Source organism: Notolepis coatsorum, assembly GCF_963971535.1.
Source record: "Notolepis coatsorum genome assembly, chromosome: 4".
Lineage (NCBI taxonomy): Eukaryota > Metazoa > Chordata > Actinopteri > Aulopiformes > Paralepididae > Notolepis > Notolepis coatsorum.
In genome coordinates this window covers 6,863,613-6,884,538 of record NC_140168.1, presented here as the reverse complement: position 1 = coordinate 6,884,538, position 20,926 = coordinate 6,863,613, and positions in this window count along the sequence as shown.

Below are 20,926 nucleotides of genomic sequence, written 5' to 3'. Positions count from 1 at the left end.
TCTTTGGAAAGACGATACAGTGGCGCTGAGTTTCAGAAATGGAAATACTTACAATCCCCAGTTCTGGGCCAGTCTTCGCCGCAGGGGAATCCAAAGTGTTCGTATTGTCGTATATGTCAGAGAGAAAGCCTGGGAGCCGCTCGCCCTGTCGCTTCCAACTCTCACCACATTAGCACTGTTCCTGGATAATGTCTCCAACAACAAGGGCCTCCTCAACTTCTTAAAGAAATTCCCTAACTTAAAGCGCTTGGCTGTCACAGGGAGGCACTCGTCGTCTGATTCCAGGATGAACTCTGATTCCAGGATGTCTCTACCTCAACAACTGACTCACTTGAGTTTGTGTCGCGTTTCCTTCCTCGATGAGACAAAGGTGATCAGCGCCATCTCGCAGTTGACTAATCTGACATCTCTTGCGTATCATCCGGATGCAAAAAACGACATCCCGGTTGAGACGTTTCACTCCACGATCGCCCGCCTCCCCAAGCTGAAGCACCTTTCCTGGTTAATGCACCCTGTGAGCCAGGGAGGAGAGAATGGCTTCCAGTTCGACGGTCTGGCCTTATCCAGCTTGGAGCTTATTCTCTACGATGACCGTTCACTGTCAAAATACACAATGAGGAGCCTGCCCGGCCTTCAGAGTCTCACTCTGTTCTACAAGGAGCATTTTGTGTACGGGTGTCACCTGAAAACATGGCTGAGCGACCTCAGTCGTCTGTCGACCCTCGTCATTGTCAAGGGCCCCGCACTTGATCGGTATGCAGACTCCATCCCGGCCACGGTGACCCGTCTGACCCTGCGTATGGCACACCAGCTGGAGGACTTTGCTGTCGTGGCGAAGCGCGTCCCGGGCCTCCTCCACCTTCACTTGGACCCGCTGTGGCCGTGGTCTCGGATTGCGGGCTACTGGCAGATCCCCCAGGTGGTCCCTCAACTCAGGAGCCTCACGATCCGCCTCCAGGGCGTCCCGGAGAAAGACTTTCTCGGTCTTCAGTCGTTGCCACACCTGGAGCGCTTGGAGTTCCTGGACGTTCGCCCCAAGGAGTTTCCTCGCCTGTACGAGCTGATCCGCAAGCTGCACGCTCTGACGAACCAGAGGATCCACATTGTCACCTCGGCGCGCAAGAGCGACCCCTTGGCGACGTGCTCTTGTACCGACCTCAAACGGCGCAGAGTCTTTTTGTAAGCTTAGCATTGTATTGTAGCATTGTATGTTGTAAGAACACCATGCTGCGCAAAGCCATCCGTGGTCACCTGGAGAAGAACCCTGCCCTGGAGAAGTGAGTCGTGGCCTTTTCCTCAGTGGTTGTGTCCTCCAGGGCCATTGGGTCCCAAACTTTTTATTGACCGAGGCACCCTGTGACTATCTCTCCCCCACGGCACCTGACTCATTACAGACAAATGAACCCTGATGAAGGCCCTGTGTGGGCCAAAACATGTCGGGTTATTTTAATATTCTCTAAGCATTGTGAGCCATAAAATAAAGGCATTTTAAAACATGTAGAGCTGCCTTGGATCTCAATTATTTGTTACAGAATCCTCCCCCGGATTTAATCCAAAGAGCACCTACCGAAACCAAACCAAGAACGCTGAAGCCCTCTCCATATCCTCTTTTTGATCTGTTTTGCAACATGTCAGAACTTAATCTATTAACGAAACGCACCATAATCCTGTTTGTAGCCTATTTAAAACTGATCAACTATTTTCAGAATTAAATTCCACTCCTGTTAACTGCATTGGCACAGTGCTGTAGTGTGGAGATGGATCTAGCAATGTGAGACTGCTGTGTGTTTAGCTGTCCATTTGTAGACTGCGTGTTAATCTTGGGCTAAGCTTACAAAGCATTGTATATACTGTATAGACAATAAGTCTATAGCAGATGATCAATAAATAGTCTATAGCAGATGATCAGTAAGTAGTCTAATAGCAGATGATCAGTAAGTAGTCTAATAGCAGATGATCAGTAAGTAGTCTAATAGCAGATGATCAGTAAGTAGTCTAATAGCAGATGATCAATAAGTAGTCTATAGCAGATGATCAGTAAGTAGTCTAATAGCAGATGATCAGTAAGTAGTCTAATAGCAGATGATCAGTAAGTAGTCTATAGCAGATGATCAGTAAGTAGTCTAATAGCAGATGATCAGTAAGTAGTCTAATAGCAGATGATCAATAAGTAGTCTATAGCAGATGATCAGTAAGTAGTCTAATAGCAGATGATCAGTAAGTAGTCTAATAGCAGATGATCAGTAAGTAGTCTAATAGCAGATGATCAGTAAGTAGTCTAATAGCAGATGATCAGTAAGTAGTCTATAGCAGAGGTTCAATAAATGGAGGTTCAGTAAGTAGTCTAAGCACATCTAGATTGTTCCATTTCAAAACCATTGTGGTGTACAAAGACAAAATTATTAACATTATGTTATTAACATTTATGGACCGACTGTGTGTGAGAGAAACCGCTTCATATATTGTGAGAGACCACTTCATGTATGTTTGTGAGACAGAGAAACCGCTTCATATATATTTGTGAGACCACTTCATGTATGTTTGTGAGACAGAGACCACTGCATGCATGTTTGTGAGAGAGACCACTGCATGCATGTTTGAGAGAGAGAGAGAGAGAGAGAGAGAGAGAGAGAGAGAGAGAGAGAGAGAGAGAGAGAGAGAGAGAGAGAGAGAGAGAGAGAGAGAGAGAGAGAGAGAGAGAGAGAGAGAGAGAGAGAGAGAGAGAGAGAGAGAGAGAGAGAGAGAGAGAGAGAGAGAAACCACTTCATGGACAGGAAATTCAGAAATAAAGTAATTTCTTTATTTGCAGCAGTCATAGTAATCAAATGCATCAGCAATCAGGACCCACATAGGTTCATACCCTGCCTGGAGAAAGAACCTCTAACATACATGGCACATGAGAAGATTAAAGGGTAACATATGATATATGAACATATGAACATTTACTTAAAACATTCCAATTAAAATTGCTTAGATTTTCCAAGACGTCTTGAACAGAAGCAGAAATGATAAGGCAAAGTGAATAACATAAATAAATGTAAGATGAGAGAATCACCACAACCCCCGCTCACGTTCAGGGGTACACACACAGTTGAACTGACGGTGCAAACGTTGAATTCCAAACGCTCACATCACCAGCCCCGAGTTCCTTGAGCTCTGCGGACCTGACTAGACCCAGTTGAAGGTGCAGCTCGTAGTCAAGGTTACTTAAAATGTTTACGTGTTCGACCGAGATTACTGTACCTGCTGAGAAGTGTACAGTAATCGAAAACCTAATCCACTAGATTGCGGCAATTAGTGTTGTGGTCAGATTATTTCCCCACTAATAATAGAATACGAAGCGAAATCAGACAGTTTATTTGTATTCTTCTACGTCGACTGTAATCGATGTTGAAAACAACATTGCCTTCATCGAACGAAACCATGATATTTCAAACTATATAAAATTACATTTAGGTCTTTAATCTCACAATGAAAATGTATTTTTATTTCGTTGAACATGTTTTAGTAATCGTTTTTATTTAATAAACAATGCAGGATATCGGGACCACACACACACACACACACACACACACACTGTTTCTACAATCACACATTTTGAAGTTCATTGTTATGGTAAACTTTAAAACTCTGCAAGTTATGTACAAAGCAAGAAGTAATCAATTACCGGTAAATGTAATAAGCAAATGTCTGGATAAAGAGGGGGGGGGGGGATACAACCTCAGAGGACCATTGAACTTCAAAAAACCTGTGATGAAAACCAACCTGCAAATAATGTGTATCTCCTCTTACGGAGCCACCCTGTGGAATGGGCTAGAGAGCTAAAATATTGTGAAAACATTAAATAAATTCAAATCTAGACCCAAAAAAAATCTATTTTTGATAGGTACAGAAGGGAAGAAGAGCTTTAATTGCATATAAAAAAAAAAAAAAAATAATAAATACGTATGATACTGTATTGTGCGCTATATCATATAAGATAAGATAAGATATTCCTTTATTGATCTCCTTGGGGAAATTCAGGCATCATAGCAGCATGGGGGGAGGGGGGGTGGTACAGGTAGTAAAAACAACACAGGCAGTGTAAACAATTAGGTCAATTTGGTCAATATAATTTACTATCTAACTAGCTGGAAAAAAGAAATATTCACATTATTCACAGTGTCACATGATTGATTGATTGATTGAAAACTTTATTAACAGATTGCAGAATGGGTACAATACAGTACAGCTCAATACACACAATTGTTAAGGGGATGCAGACCAGAGAAAGACTTTCGTCTTGTTTACATCAGGGTCCCCCATTTTCAATTCATCAGGACATATATGACATACATGACATACAGATAGTCAGTACTGCTACATCTATACATTTATGACATACCAGATTTGCAAATACAGTACTGTTTGTGATACAGAAGGAGTCAAGAAAAGGGAGTATATACATTTGACGTAGAAACTGTACATTGGAGGAGGTTGGGTGGGGGGGTTGGGTACATTGGGATATTGACAACCATACTGGGTAATTTACATTGGAGGTGGTTGGGGGGGGGGGGGCACACTGTATAAACAAGCAAAACTGTACATTGAGGGGGGGGGGGGAGGAGACACTGTACAAACAAACAAAATTGTACATTGGACTATTGACAAAACCATACTAGGTAAATTACTGTACATTGGAGGGGGTTGGGTTAGGATATTTACAGGGGCCAGTGTTGAATTGCAGTCTCCCGTAGGTGTCCCTTGAGAGAGGTTTTGAAAGTGGGTAGTGATCCACATACCTTTACAGCTTTGGGTAGGGCGTTCCACATTGATGTGGCATAATTGCGAAACGTGTTTAGTCCCTTATTTGAGCCGAATCTGGGTTTAACATGATTTGTGGAGCTCCCTCTGGTGTTGTGATCGTGGTATTCACTGACCTTTGGGAAGTATTTTGACATGTACATGGGTACCTTGGTCGTGTAGTGTATCTTGTAGACCAGGCCCATTGCAAGTTGCTGTACTCTGTCGTCTACTCTAAGCCATCCTAGGTTGTCAAAGTGGGCAGGGGTGAGGTGGGTTCTAGGAGTAAGGTCAAGCAGTAGTCTGAACAGTTTGTTTTGAGATGTTTGTAATTTTGTTTTTAGCGCCTTTGAGGTGCTTTGGTACCATGAGGTGCAAGCATAGTCGTAGTACCCCTGAATGAGTGCTCCTGCCAGAGTCTTCAGGGTATTCTTGTTTACCAGAGAGGAGATCCGGTACAAGAATCGAGTTCGTTGGTTGACTTTTTTTATTACATTGGATGCCATTTTGTCACAGGAGAGATTAGCCTCTAGGATGGAACCCAGGTAGGTAATTTCATCTTTCCTTGTGACAATATTGTCACCCACTGTAACTGAGAAGCCGTCGGTCTTGCTGAGTTTGTTATTTGAACCGAAGAGAATGGACTCTGTTTTGCCCATGCGTAATGATAGTTTGTTATCAGCGAGCCATATGCAGATTCTGCCTAGTTCCGAGCTGAGGGTTTTTTCAACCTGTAACATAAGGTGCAGTATGCATAAGGTAGTGTTATAATTTACTATCTACTGAGTATACATTATTCACAGTATCACAGTATCCACTGAAATATACATTATTCACAGTATCACTGTTATGGTTTGAAACCGACCCCAATAGCACAACACAAGACAGGTATGAGAGTAGCCAAAACAGGGCATTATTTATTATATAACAAAAAGCGGCACAGTCCCTTTAAGGGAGAACACAAAAAACACTAGAGTCCACGAAATATGAAAACTGCGGCACTGTGCCTTTAACGGGCGAACAGGCTAAGGGACCAGGGGCACTGGAGAGGGGGACAGGGACAGAGGCCCGGAGAGGCGGGCTAGAGACAGGGACAGAGGCCCGGAGAGAGGGGCTGGGGACGGGGACAGGAATCCAACGGCGGAGGCCGGGCACCGGGACAGGGGGTCCGACGGCGGAGGCCGGGCACGGGGATCCTCTTCCGTCCCTACACCGAGTAGGGCTCTGCTGCTCTGAAAGGAATCCTCCTCCTCCTCCTCGGATGCTGCAGACGGGCAGCGCAGAACAAAGGGGGTCCCAGGGGACCGGGGCGAGAACACGCCATCCTCCCGTGGAAAGGGAGCGATGGCGAGCCGGGGTCCGAGGGAGAACACGCCATCCCCCCATGGAAAGGGAGCGATGGCGAGCCGGGGTCCGAGGGAGAACACGCCTTCCCCCGTGAAATAGGGAGCGATGGCGAGCCAGGGTCCGAGGGAGAACACGCCATCCCCCCGTGGAATAGGGAGCGATGGCGAGCCGGGGTCCGAGGCCGGAGATGCGGCAGGTGATGGTAGCAACCGAAGCGTACAGCGTACAGAACCAGCATACAGAACCAGCGTACAGAACACAGAACACAGAACGACCCGACAAGGACTGGAGGGGAGTCTGCAACCTAAGTACTCTCCCGAGCTGATCGCAAACTCCCAACAGGTGCGTGAAGGTAGAGGAACAAGAATGTCCAAAGGTGGGGGCTGGTGAAGAGTAGGAGACAGGGAAAAGTCCTCGCAAGGGTGGGGGCTGTTGAGGAGAGTAGACAGGGAAAAAAGGTCCAGGGACAGGCGAATCCTCACAATCACAGTATCCACATAAGGTGCAGTATGCCTAATATCACATTATATAATCATATTATAATTAATTTGTATATTATATTGAACTATATTTGCAGTATATACTATTATATTGTGGTACTATATTGTATTGTATATATCATGTATTATATATCTCACATTACATTATATATGTGCTGTATACACTATTATGTACTATGTACTATTATATATGCTATTATATACTGCAGGTATACTATACTGTAATGTGTACTGGAATGTGTACTATATGTGTGTACTGAAATGTATGTATGTAAACGAAAATTAAAGAAATTAAACGTAAGTCTTCAGGGGTAGGGCCCGACAACCTATCTCAAACCCTGCCCCTTTTCTTGATCCTCCAATCACAGCTGTCGCTTACCTCCGAGGAAGTCCGAGGTAAGCGACAGCTGTGATTGGAGGATCAAGAAAAGAGGGCAGGGTTTGAGACAGGTCCAATGCTGCAATAGCAGCTGGTAAAACGTTGGTGATTTATGGAATGGACGTTGTTATGTGTCCAAAGCCCGAAATAAAAAATAACTGAACTGAACTGAACTGAAATATATATATATATTTTTTAAATGTAATACGATTACAGTTTTCTTTAAAGTACCTGTACCAGATTACAGTTACCAATTTTGGTATTACAGTTAGTTACCAATTGGATTACAGTAATCAGTTTCCTTCCCCTATACCCTGGATTTATTTTAGCCAGGTCTACTGGGGTCAAGGTGACGTATCCTCTGCGATGCTGACCTCAGGTCTGTTACAGTGTAACGTGTACCGAGGTCTAGCAGGTGACGTCTCCTCTGCGATGCTGAACTCAGGTCTGTTACAGTGTAACGTGTACCGAGGTCCAGCAGGTGACGTCTCCTCCGCGATGCTGACCTCAGGTCTGTTACAGTGTAACGTGTACCGAGGTCCAGCAGGTGAAGTCTCCTCCGCGGTGCTGACCTCAGGTCTGTTACAGTGTTACTGGGGTCTAGCAGGTGAACTCTTCCAGGAAGACTAGAGTTCCACAGTGTACTTAGACATCATTGCATCAAGCTGAAAAAATTGGCACAAGCACAAATATCACCTTTTCAAAGTGAAAACAAAAATAACCCAATGACTGAAAGTGTGTTTACTGTATGCGCTCCAATCCCAACACACCAAGTGATCATAGTTAAAGGTGTGCATGGAAATCTCTGAAAATAATATAGCACAAGATAAAACAATAAGGAAAAGGAAATCACACAATTCAGATATGTGACATTACAAAATCACACAATTCAGATATGTGACATTACAAAATCACTAGTAAAATAAAACGTATGTGATGAAGAGAATTATCACTTGGCTCATCCCTGGTCTTGTGTGTATTCTGATTCCTGACCAGCTAAACATGGGAAAAGGCTCATCTCTGGTCGTGTGTATTCTGATTCCTGACCAGCTAAAAGTTTCACCGCACTGTTTGGCTACAAATCGACTTTAAACTGGACATTTTGGTCCATAAGGAATGAATGGCAGAACATTCTAGAACATTTGTGATGTCACAGTATGATGTCATAATAGAACATTCTAGAACATTTGTGATGTCACAGTATGATGTCATAATAGACATTTGTGATGTCAGAGTATGATGTCATAATAGAACATTCTAGAACATTTGTGATGTCACAGTATGATGTCATAATAGAACATTCTAGAACATTTGTGATGTCACCGTATGATGTCATAACCAAGCATTCTAGAACATTTGTGTATCTATATATAATCAACAATTCTCTCAGAACATTCATTGTGCATCTTGACTTTGCTGTGGAAGAGAAATAAACCATTTGGATATCTTTGTTTTACACTGGAGCGGCTGTGGACATTATTTTTCTTTATCAACGAACGTACTACTCACGAATAAGCAACTTTAACCAATAGAGTGGAACGTCGGCCCTCATAATCAGTGATACTAACGTATCAGTGAACGTCAGCCTCAACTTTGCAAATGGCACTGCTGTCACCTAGACTGCCCCCGGAGCTCTGGGTCCACGTCTTTGGATATCTGTCAATGGCAGACAAGTTAAACATCCGTACCTGCTGCAAGTATTTCAATCAGCTCGTTGACCACAGATCTCTTTGGAAAGACGATACAGTGGCGCTGAGTTTCAGAAATGGAAACACTTACAATCCCCAGTTCTGGGCCATTCTTCGCAGCAGGAGAATCCAAAGTCTTCGTATTGTCGTGCAGAAAGCCTGGGAGCCGCTCGCCCTGTCGCTTCCAACTCTCACCACATTAGCACTGTTCCTGGATAATGTCTCCAACAACAAGGGCCTCCTCAACTTCTTAAAGAAATTCCCTAACTTAAAGCGCTTGGCTGTCACAGGGAGGCGCTTGTCGTCTGATTCCAGGATGTCTCTACCTCAACAACTGACTCACTTGAGTTTGTGTCGCGTTTGCTTCCTCGATGAGACAAAGGTGATCAGCGCCATCTCGCAGTTGACTAATCTGACATCTCTTGCGTATCATCCGGATGCAAAAAACGACATCCCGGTTAAGACGTTTCACTCCACGATCGCCCGCCTCCCCAAGCTGAAGCACCTTTCCTGGTTAATGCACCCTGTGAGCCAGGGAGGAGAGAATGGCTTCCAGCTCGACGGTCTGGCCTTATCCAGCTTGGAGCTTATTCTCTACGATGACCGTTCACTGTCAAAATACACAATGAGGAGCCTGCCCGGCCTTCAGAGTCTCACTCTGTTCTACAATTTTGAGTACTATCGCTGGTGTCACCTGAAAACATGGCTGAGCGACCTCAGTCGTCTGTCGACCCTCGTCATTGTCAAGGGCCCCGCACTTGGTTGGTATGCAGACTCCATCCCGGCCACGGTGACCCGTCTGACCCTGCGTATGGCACACCAGCTGGAGGAGTTTGCTGTCGTGGCGAAGCGTGTCCCGGGCCTCCTCCACCTTCACTTGGACCCGCCGTGCTTTCGGTCTCGGTATGCGGGCTACTGGCAGAACACCCAGTTGGTCCCTCAACTCAGGAGCCTCACGATCCGCCACCAAGGCGTCCCGGAGAAAGACTTTCTCGGTCTTCAGTCGTTGCCACACCTGGAGCGCTTGGAGTTCCTGGACGTTCGCCCCAAGGAGTTTCCTCGCCTGTACGAGCTGATCCGCAAGCTGCACGCTCTGACGAACCAGAGGATCCACATTGTCACCTCGGCGCGCAAGAGCGACCCCTTGGCGACATGCTCTTGTACCGACCGCAGACTGCGCCGAGTCTTTTTGTAAGCTTAGCATTGTATTGTAGCATTGTATGTTGTAAGAACACCATGCTGCGCAAAGCCATCCGTGGTCACCTGGAGAAGAACCCTGCCCTGGAGAAGTGAGTCGTGGCCTTTTCCTCAGTGGTTGTGTCCTCCAGGGCCATTGGGTCCCAAACTTTTTATTGACCGAGGCACCCTGTGACTATCTCTCCCCCACAGCACCTGACTCATTACAGACAAATAAACCCTGATGAAGGCCCTGTGTGGGCCAAAACATGTCGGTTTATTTTAATATTCTCTAAGCATTGTGAGCTATAAAATAAAGGCATTTTAAAACATGTAGAGCTGCCTTGGATCTCAATTATTTGTTACAGAATCCTACCCCGGATTTAATCCAAAGAGCACCTACCGAAACCAAACCAAGAACGCTGAAGCCCTCTCCATATCCTCTTTTTGATCTGTTTTGCAACATGTCAGAACTTAATCTATTAACGAAACGCACCATAATCCTGTTTGTAGCCTATTTAAAACTGATCAACTATTTTCAGAATTAATTGCCACTCCTGTTAACTGCATTGGCACAGTGCTGTAGTGTGGAGATGGATCTAGCAATGTGAGACTGCTGTGTGTTTAGCTGTCCATTTGTAGATTCTGCTTGTTAATCTTGGGCTAAGCTTACAAAGCATTGTATATACTGTATAGACAATAAGTCTATAGCAGATGATCAATAAGTAGTCTATAGCAGATGATCAGTAAGTAGTCTAATAGCAGATGATCAGTAAGTAGTCTAATAGCAGATGATCAGTAAGTAGTCTAATAGCAGATGATCAATAAGTAGTCTAATAGCAGATGATCAGTAAGTAGTCTAATAGCAGATGATCAGTAAGTAGTCTAATAGCAGATGATCAGTAAGTAGTCTAATATCAGATGATCAGTAAGTAGTCTAATATCAGATGATCAGTAAGTAGTCTAATAGCAGATGATCAATAAGTAGTCTATCGCAGATGATCAATAAGTAGTCTATAGCAGATGATCAATAAGTAGTCTAATAGCAGATGATCAATAAGTAGTCTATAGCAGATGATCAGTAAACAGTCTAATAGCAGATGATCAGTAAGTAGTCTAATAGCAGATGATCAATAAGTAGTCTAATAGCAGATGATCAATAAGTAGTCTATAGCAGATGATCAATAAGTAGTCTAATAGCAGATGATCAATAAGTAGTCTAATAGCAGATGATCAATAAGTAGTCTATAGCAGATGATCAATAAGTAGTCTATAGCAGATATTCAGTAAGTAGTCTAATAGCAGATGATCAGTAAGTAGTCTAATATCAGATGATCAGTAAGTAGTAGTCTATAGCAGATGATCAGTAAGTAGTCTAATAGCAGATGATCAATAAGTATTCTATAGCAGATATTCAGTAAGTAGTCTAATAGCAGATGATCAATAAGTAGTCTATAGCAGATATTCAGTAAGTAGTCTAATAGCAGATGATCAATAAGTAGTCTATAGCAGATGATCAGTAAGTAGTCTAATAGCAGATGATCAGTAAGTAGTCTAATAGCAGATGATCAATAAGTAGTCTAATAGCAGATGATCAGTAAGTAGTCTAATAGCAGATGATCAGTAAGTAGTCTAATAGCAGATGATCAGTAAGTAGTCTAATAGCAGATGATCAGTAAGTATTCTATAGCAGATGATCAATAAGTAGTCTAATAGCAGGTGATCAGTAAGTAGTCTAATAGCAGATGATCAATAAGTAGTCTAATAGCAGATGATCAGTAAGTAGTCTAATAGCAGATGATCAATAAGTAGTCTAATAGCAGATGATCAGTAAGTAGTCTATAGCAGATGAAACGGTAAGTAGTCTAATAGCAGATGATCAGTAAGTAGTCTAGCAGATGATCAGTAAGTAGTCTATAGCAGAGGTTCAATAAATGGAGGTTCAGTAAGTAGTCTAAGCACATCTAGATTGTTCCATTTCAAAACCATTGTGGTGTACAGTGACAAAATTATTAACATTATGTTGTCCAAATATTTATGGACCGACTGTGTGTGAGAGAAACCGCTTCATATATTGTGAGAGACCACTTCATGTATGTTTGTGAGACAGAAAAACCGCTTCATATATATTTGTGAGACCACTTCATGTATGTTTGTGAGACAGAGAAACCGCTTCATATATATTTGTGAGAGACCACTTCATGTATGTTTGTGAGACAGAGACCACTGCATGCATGTTTGTGAGACAGAGACCACTTCATGCATGTTTGTGAGAGAGAGAGAGAGAGAGAGAGAGAGAGAGAGAGAGAGAGAGAGAGAGAGAGAGAGAGAGAGAGAGAGAGAGAGAGAGAGAGAGAGAGAGAGAGAGAGAGAGAGAGAGAAACCACTTCATGGACAGGAAATTCAGAAATAAAGTAATTTCTTTATTTGCAGCAGTCATAGTAATCAAATGCATCAGCAATCAGGACCCACATAGGTTCATACCCTGCCAGGAGGAAGAACCTCTAACATACATGGCACATGAGAAGATTAAAGGGTAACATATGATCTCGGGGGGGGGGTTCTCCATTTATAGGCTACAGGAACTCACTTAAAATGTAATTAAAACATTCCAATTAAAATTGCTTAGATTTTCCAAGACATCTTGAACAGAAGCAGAAATGATAAGGCAAAGTACTGTGAATAACATAAATAAATGTAAGATGAGAGAATCACCACAACCCCCGTTCACGTTCAGGGGTACACACACAGTTGAACTGACGGTGCAAACGTTGAATTCCAAACGCTCACATCACCAGCCCCGAGTTCCTTAAGCTCTGCGAACCTGACTGGACCCAGTTGAAGGTGCAGGTCGTAGTCAAGGTTACGTAAAATGTTTACGTATTCCACCGAGATTACTGTACCTGCTGAGAAGTGTACAGTAATCGAAAACCTAATCCACTAGATTGCGGCAATTAGTGTTGTGGTCAGATTATTTCCCCACTAATAATAGAATACGAAGCGAAATCAGACAGTTTATTTGTATTCTTCTACGTCGACTGTAATCGATGTTGAAAACAACATTGCCTTCATCGAACGAAACCATGATATTTCAAACTATATAAAATTACATTTAGGTATTTAATCTCACAATGAAAATGTATTTTTACATCGTTCAACATGTTTTAGTAATCGTTTTTATTTAATAAACAATGCAGGATATCGGGACCATACACACACACACACACACTGTTTCTACAATCACACATTTTGAAGTTCATTGATATGGTAAACTTTAAAACTCTGCAAGTTATGTACAAAGCAAGAAGTAATCAATTACCGGTAAATGTAATAAGCAAATGTCTGGATAAAGAGGGGAGGGGGGGATACAACCTCAGAGGACCATTGAACTTCAAAAAACCTGTGGTGAAAACCAACCTGCAAATAATGTGTATCTCCTCTTATGGAGCCACCCTGTGGAATGGGCTAGAGAGCTAAAATATTGTGAAAACATTAAATAAATTCAAATCTAGACCAAAAAAATATCTATTTTTGATAGGTACAGAAGGGAAGAAGAGCTGTAATTGCATATAAAAAAAATAAAATAATAATAAATACGTATGATACTGTATTGTGCGCTATATCATATAAGATAAGATAAGATATTCCTTTATTGATCTCCTTGGGGAAATTCAGGCATCATAGCAGCATGGGGGGAGGGGGGGTGGTACAGGTAGTAAAAACAACACAGGCAGTGTAAACAATTAGGTCAATTTGGTCAATATAATTTACTATCTAACTAGCTGGAAAAAAGAAATATTCACATTATTCACAGTGTCACATAAGGTGCAGTATGCATAAGGTAGTGTTATAATTTACTATCTACTGAGTATACATTATTCACAGTATCACAGTATCCACTGAAATATACATTATTCACAGTATCACTGTTATGGTTTGAAACCGACCCCAATAGCACAACACAAGACAGGTATGAGAGTAGCCAAAACAGGGCATTATTTATTATATAACAAAAAGCGGCACAGTCCCTTTAAGGGAGAACACAAAAAACACTAGAGTCCATGAAATATGAAAACTGCGGCACTGTGCCTTTAACGGGCGAACAGGCTAAGGGACCAGGGGCACTGGAGAGGGGGACAGGGACAGAGGCCCGGAGAGGCGGGCTAGAGACAGGGACAGAGGCCCGGAGAGAGGGGCTGGGGACGGGGACAGGAATCCAACGGCGGAGGCCGGGCACCGGGACAGGGGGTCCGACGGCGGAGGCCGGGCACGGGGATCCTCTTCCGTCCCTACACCGAGTAGGGCTCTGCTGCTCTGAAAGGAATTCTCCTCCTCCTCCTCGGATGCTGCAGACGGGCAGCGCAGAACAAAGGGGGTCCCAGGGGACCGGGGCGAGAACACGCCATCCTCCCGTGGAAAGGGAGCGATGGCGAGCCGGGGTCCGAGGGAGAACACGCCATCCCGCCGTGGAATAGGGAGCGATGGCGAGCCGGGGTCCGAGGGAGAACACGCCTTCCCCCCGTGGAATAGGGAGCGATGGCGAGCCAGGATCCGAGGGAGAACACGCCATCCCCCCGTGGAATAGGGAACGATGGCGAGCCGGGGGCAGAGGGAGAACACGCCATCCCCCCGTGGAATAGGGAGCGATGGCGAGCCGGGGGCCGAGGGAGAACACGCCATCCCCCCGTGGAATAGGGAGCGATGGCGAGCCGGGGTCCGAGGCCGGAGATGCGGCAGGTGATGGTAGCAACCGAAGCGTACAGCGTACAGAACCAGCATACAGAACCAGCGTACAGAACACAGAACACAGAACGACCCGACAAGGACTGGAGGGGAGTCTGCAACCTAAGTACTCTCCCGAGCTGATCGCAAACTCCCAACAGGTGCGTGAAGGTAGAGGAACAAGAATGTCCAAAGGTGGGGGCTGGTGAAGAGTAGGAGACAGGGAAAAGTCCTCGCAAGGGTGGGGGCTGTTGAGGAGAGTAGACAGGGAAAAAAGGTCCAGGGACAGGCGAATCCTCACAATCACAGTATCTACATAAGGTGCAGTATGCCTAATATCACATTATATAATCATATTATAATTAATTTGTATATTATATTGAACTATATTTGCAGTATATACTATTATATTGTGGTACTATATTGTATTGTATATATCATGTATTATATATCTCACATTACATTATATATGTGCTGTATACACTATTATGTACTATGTACTATTATATATGCTATTATATACTGCAGGTATACTATACTGTAATGTGTACTGGAATGTGTACTATATGTGTGTACTGAAATGTGTACTATATGTATCTACTATGTATGTATGTAAACGAAAATTAAAGAAATTAAACGTAAGTCTTCAGGGGTAGGGCCCGACAACCTATCTCAAACCCTGCCCCTTTTCTTGATCCTCCAATCACAGCTGTCGCTTACCTCCGAGGAAGTCCGAGGTAAGCGACAGCTGTGATTGGAGGATCAAGAAAAGAGGGCAGGGTTTGAGACAGGTCCAATGCTGCAATAGCAGCTGGTAAAACTTTGGTGATTTATGGAATGGACGTTGTTATGTGTCCAAAGCCCGAAATAAAAAATAACTGAACTGAACTGAACTGAAATATATATATTTTTTTTAAAAATGTAATACGATTACAGTTTTCTTTAAAGTACTTGTACCAGATTACAGTTACCAATTTTGGTATTACAGTTAGTTACCAATTGGATTACAGTAATCAGTTTCCTTCCCCTATACCCTGGATTTATTTTAGCCAGGTCTACTGGGGTCAAGGTGACGTATCCTCTGCGATGCTGACCTCAGGTCTGTTACAGTGTAACGTGTACCGAGGTCTAGCAGGTGACGTCTCCTCCGCGATGCTGAACTCAGGTCTGTTACAGTGTAACGTGTACCGAGGTCCAGCAGGTGACGTCTCCTCCGCGATGCTGACCTCAGGTCTGTTACAGTGTAACGTGTACCGAGGTCCAGCAGGTGACGTCTCCTCCACGATGCTGACCTCAGGTCTGTTACAGTGTTACTGGGGTCTAGCAGGTGAACTCTTCCAGGAAGACTAGAGTTCCACAGTGTACTTAGACATCATTGCATCAAGCTGAAAAAATTGGCACAAGCACAAATATCACCTTTTCAAAGTGAAAACAAAAATAACCCAATGACTGAAAGTGTGTTTACTGTATGCGCTCCGATCCCAACACACCAAGTGATCATAGTTAAAGGTGTGCATGGAAATCTCTGAAAATAATATAGCACAAGATAAAACAATAAGGAAAAGGAAATCACACAATTCAGATATGTGACATTACAAAATCACACAATTCAGATATGTGACATTACAAAATCACTAGTAAAATAAAACGTATGTGATGAAGAGAATTATCACTTGGCTCATCCCTGGTCTTGTGTGTATTCTGATTCCTGACCAGCTAAACATGGGAAAAGGCTCATCTCTGGTCGTGTGTATTCTGATTCCTGACCAGCTAAAAGTTTCACTGCACCGTTTGGCTACAAATCGACTTTAAACGGGACATTTTGGTCCATAAGGAATGAATGGCAGAACATTCTAGAACATTTGTGATGTCACAGTATGATGTCATAATAGACATTTGTGATGTCAGAGTATGATGTCATAATAGAACATTCTAGAACATTTGTGATGTCACAGTATGATGTCATAATAGAACATTCTAGAACATTTGTGATGTCACAGTATGATGTCATAATAGAACATTCTAGAACATTTGTGATGTCACAGTATGATGTCATAATAGAACATTCTAGAACATTTGTGATGTCACAGTATGATGTCATAATAGACATTTGTGATGTCAGAGTATGATGTCATAATAGAACATTCTAGAACATTTGTGATGTCACAGTATGATGTCATAATAGTACATTCTAGAACATTTGTGATGTCACCGTATGATGTCATAACCAAGCATTCTAGAACATTTGTGTATCTATATATACTCAACAATTCTCTTTTTAGAAAGAGGGTGCCTAGGGGAAGGCTGGTTATGTATGGATCTCCCTTAGAGAGAGTAAAGGTGTTTAAATTTTTGGGAGTTTGGTTTGACGAAAGATTGAATTGGGCTGTTCATATAGAGAAAATCCTGGCAAAGTGTGAAAGAATAGTGAATGTGCTGAGAAGTTTGGCTGGGAGTGGGTTGGGAGCGGATAGAGAGACCACGTGCATGATATACCAGGCGATGATCAGGTCAACAATTGATTATGGTTGTTATGTGTACGGCTCTGCGGCCAAGTTTAATTTGCGAAAGCTGGATGTGCTTCAGTGCAAGGCTTTGAGAATCTGCTGTGGAGCTTTTAAGACCACCCCTGCTTCAGCACTATTGGTGGAAATGGGGGAGTTGCCCCTAAACCTGAGGAGAGTAAAGTTAGGGCTACAGTACTGGGCAAAATTGAGTGGGACAAGTCTGTCCTTCCCAGCTAGGTGTTTACTTTCAGGAGATGGGGATAAGTATAAACCTTTTTTGGCCAGTATTGATCAGTGGGCCAGGAAGTTGAGACTGCATCAGGGGGGAGTGGCGGAGCACACTCGGTGGCTATCAGTGCCATTTTGGCTATTGCCTGATCGAGTCATTGAACTTAGGTTCTTGAAGGAGGAGGATAAGGGCGAGATTGTGGAGGAAATAGAGAGGTTCCTTCTGGAATCAGGGGCTCTGGAGGTGTACACTGATGGCTCTGTGGATCCTGAAAGTGGGAGGGCAGGATTTGGGTGGTGGGTGCCTTGGTTAGGGATCGGTAAGGGACAAAGAATATCCGATGGCAGCTCAGTATTTGTGACAGAGTTGCTTGCCATCCTCTGGGCATTGTGGTGGGTGGAGGAAGTGGGACCAAGCCAGGTGATTATATGCTCTGACTCGGCTGCTGCACTGATGGCTCTGAGTGCAGGTGGGTCTAAAGCTCGCCCTGATCTCATTCAGGAAATAATGTTGGTTTTATATAGGATTGCGAAGGCAGGCTGGTCAGTGGAGTTTTGTTGGGTCCCGGGACACGCTGGGATTGCGGGGAATGAGATGGCTGACTCCCTTGCCAAACAGAGCCTGGGAAGGGAGGAAGAGATAGGTATTTCAATGGGAAGAGTAGAACTCAGAGATAAGATAAAGAAAGGAGTTGAGGCTGAGTGGCAGGATGAGTGGGAAAGGGGGACCAAGGGAAGGCACTATTTCTCTCTGCAGCCTCGGGTCAAGATCAAGGTGGAGGGATATGGGTCAAGGAGTGATAGGGTGAAGATGTGTAGACTGAGGCTGGGGCACTGTGGGTTGAACAGTAGCTTGTTCATTGTGGGCAAACATCCAGATGGGGTGTGTGAATGTGGAGAGACTGAAACTGTCGGGCATGTCTTCCTAGAATGTGAAAGGTATAGGAAAGAGAGGGAAATCTTTTATAAAAGTCTGGTAGAGCTGGGAGTATCTTCCTTCTCTCTTAAATCATTCTTTGGCATGGATAATGAGAACCACCAGTTGATCACAGAGGCAGTGCTGACATTTCTGCATGCTTCAGAGTTGTACCAGAGGATATAGCGTTAGTGTATGTATTAGTATTGGACAGGCAAGAGGAGCAGAGAAGAAGGAGAAAGTGTGAGTTGAAGAGGCCTAAAGATGGAACACCACTAGTGTAGTATAAGAAATCCCGCGGAGGGGGGCTCAGACAGGAAGTAGCAGCAGTAGCTGCACTCCAATGGACAATGTAGGTGATGACGGGGTCCAGTAGAAGAAGAAAAGAAGGAGAAGAAGGAGAAGAAGAAGAGCCCATAAAAAGAATTGCGGAGGGCAGTAATACGCCTCGATGCGTCTACTCTGCCGGAAATTCAAATAAGAAGAAGAAGAAGAACATTCATTGTGCATCTTGACTTTGCTGTGGAAGAGAAATAAACCATTTGGATATCTTTGTTTTACACTGGAGCGGCTGTGGACATTATTTTTCTTTATCAACGAACGTACTACTCACGAATAAGCAACTTTAACCAGTAGAGTGGAACGTCGGCCCTCATAATCAGTGATACTAACGTATCAGTGAACGTCAGCCTCAACTTTGCAAATGGCACTGCTGTCACCTAGACTGCCCCCGGAGCTCTGGGTCCACGTCTTTGGATATCTGTCAATGGCAGACAAGTTAAACATCCGTACCTGCTGCAAGTATTTCAATCAGCTCGTTGACCACAGATCTCTTTGGAAAGACTATACAGTGGCGCTGAGTTTCAGAAATGGAAACACTTACAATCCCCAGTTCTGGGCCATTCTTCGCAGCAGGAGAATCCAAAGTCTTCGTATTGTCGTGCAGAAAGCCTGGGAGCCGCTCGCCCTGTCGCTTCCAACTCTCACCACATTAGCACTGTTCCTGGATAATGTCTCCAACAACAAGGGCCTCCTCAACTTCTTAAAGAAATTCCCTAACTTAAAGCGCTTGGCTGTCACAGGGAGGCGCTTGTCGTCTGATTCCAGGATGTCTCTACCTCAACAACTGACTCACTTGAGTTTGTGTCGCGTTTCCTTCCTCGATGAGACAAAGGTGATCAGCGCCATCTCGCAGTTGACTAATCTGACATCTCTTGCGTATCATCCGGATGCAAAAAACGACATCCCGGTTAAGACGTTTCACTCCACGATCGCCCGCCTCCCCAAGCTGAAGCACCTTTCCTGGTTACTGCACCCTGTGAGCCAGGGAGGAGAGAATGGCTTCCAGTTCGACGGTCTGGCCTTATCCAGCTTGGAGCTTATTCTCGACGATGACAGTTCACTGTCAAAAGACACAATGAGGAGCCTGCCCGGCCTTCAGAGTCTCACTCTGTTCTACAAGGAGCATTTTGGTTACGGGCCCTGGTGTCACCTGAAAACATGGCTGAGCGACCTCAGTCGTCTGTCGACCCTCGTCATTGTCAAGGGCCCCGCACTTGGTTGGTATGTAGACTTCATCCCGGCCACGGTGACCCGTCTGACCCTGCGTATGGCACACCAGCTGGAGGACTTTGCTGTCGTGGCGAAGCGCGTCCCGGGCCTCCTCCACCTTCACTTGGAACCGCTGTGGCCGTGCTCTCGGATTGCGCGCTACTGGAAGATCCCCCAGTTGGTCCCTCAACTCAGGAGCCTCACGATCCGCCACCAGGGCCTCCTGGAGAAAGACTTTCTCGGTCTTCAGTCGTTGCCACACCTGGAGCGCTTGGAGTTCCTGGACGTTCGCCCCAAGGAGTTTCCTCGCCTGTACGAGCTGATCCGCAAGCTGCACGCTCTGACGAACCAGAGGATCCACATTGTCACCTCGGCGCGCAAGAGCGACCCCTTGGCGACGTGCTCTTGTACCGACCGCAGACTGCGCCGAGTCTTTTTGTAAGCTTAGCATTGTATTGTAGCATTGTATGTTGTAAGAACACCATGGTGCGCAAAGCCATCCGTGGTCACCTGGAGAAGAACCCTGCCCTGGAGAAGTGAGTCGTGGCCTTTTCCTCAGTGGTTGTGTCCTCCAGGGCCATTGGGTCCCAAACTTTTTATTGACCGAGGCACCCTGTAACTATCTCCCCCACGGCACCTGACTCATTACAGACAAATGAACCCTGATGAAGGCCCTGTGTGGGCCAAAACATGTCGGTTTATTTTAATATTCTCTAAGCAATGTGAGCCATATAATAAAGGCATTTTAAAACTTGTAGAGCTGCCTTGGATCTCAATTATTTGTTAAGGAATCCTACCCCGGATTTAATCCAAAGAGCACCTACCGAAACCAAACCAAGAAAGCTGAAACCCTCTCCATATCTTCTTTTTGATCTGTTTTGCAACATGTCAGAACTTAATCTATTAACGAAACGCACCATAATCCTGTTTGTAGCCTATTTAAAACTGATCAACTATTTTCAGAATTAAATTCCACTCCTGTTAACTGCATTGGCACAGTGCTGTAGTGTGGAGATGGATCTAGCAATGTGAGACTGCTGTGTGTTTAGCTGTCCATTTGTAGATTCTGCTTGTTAATCTTGGGCTAAGCTTACAAAGCATTGTATATACTGTATAGACAATAAGTCTAT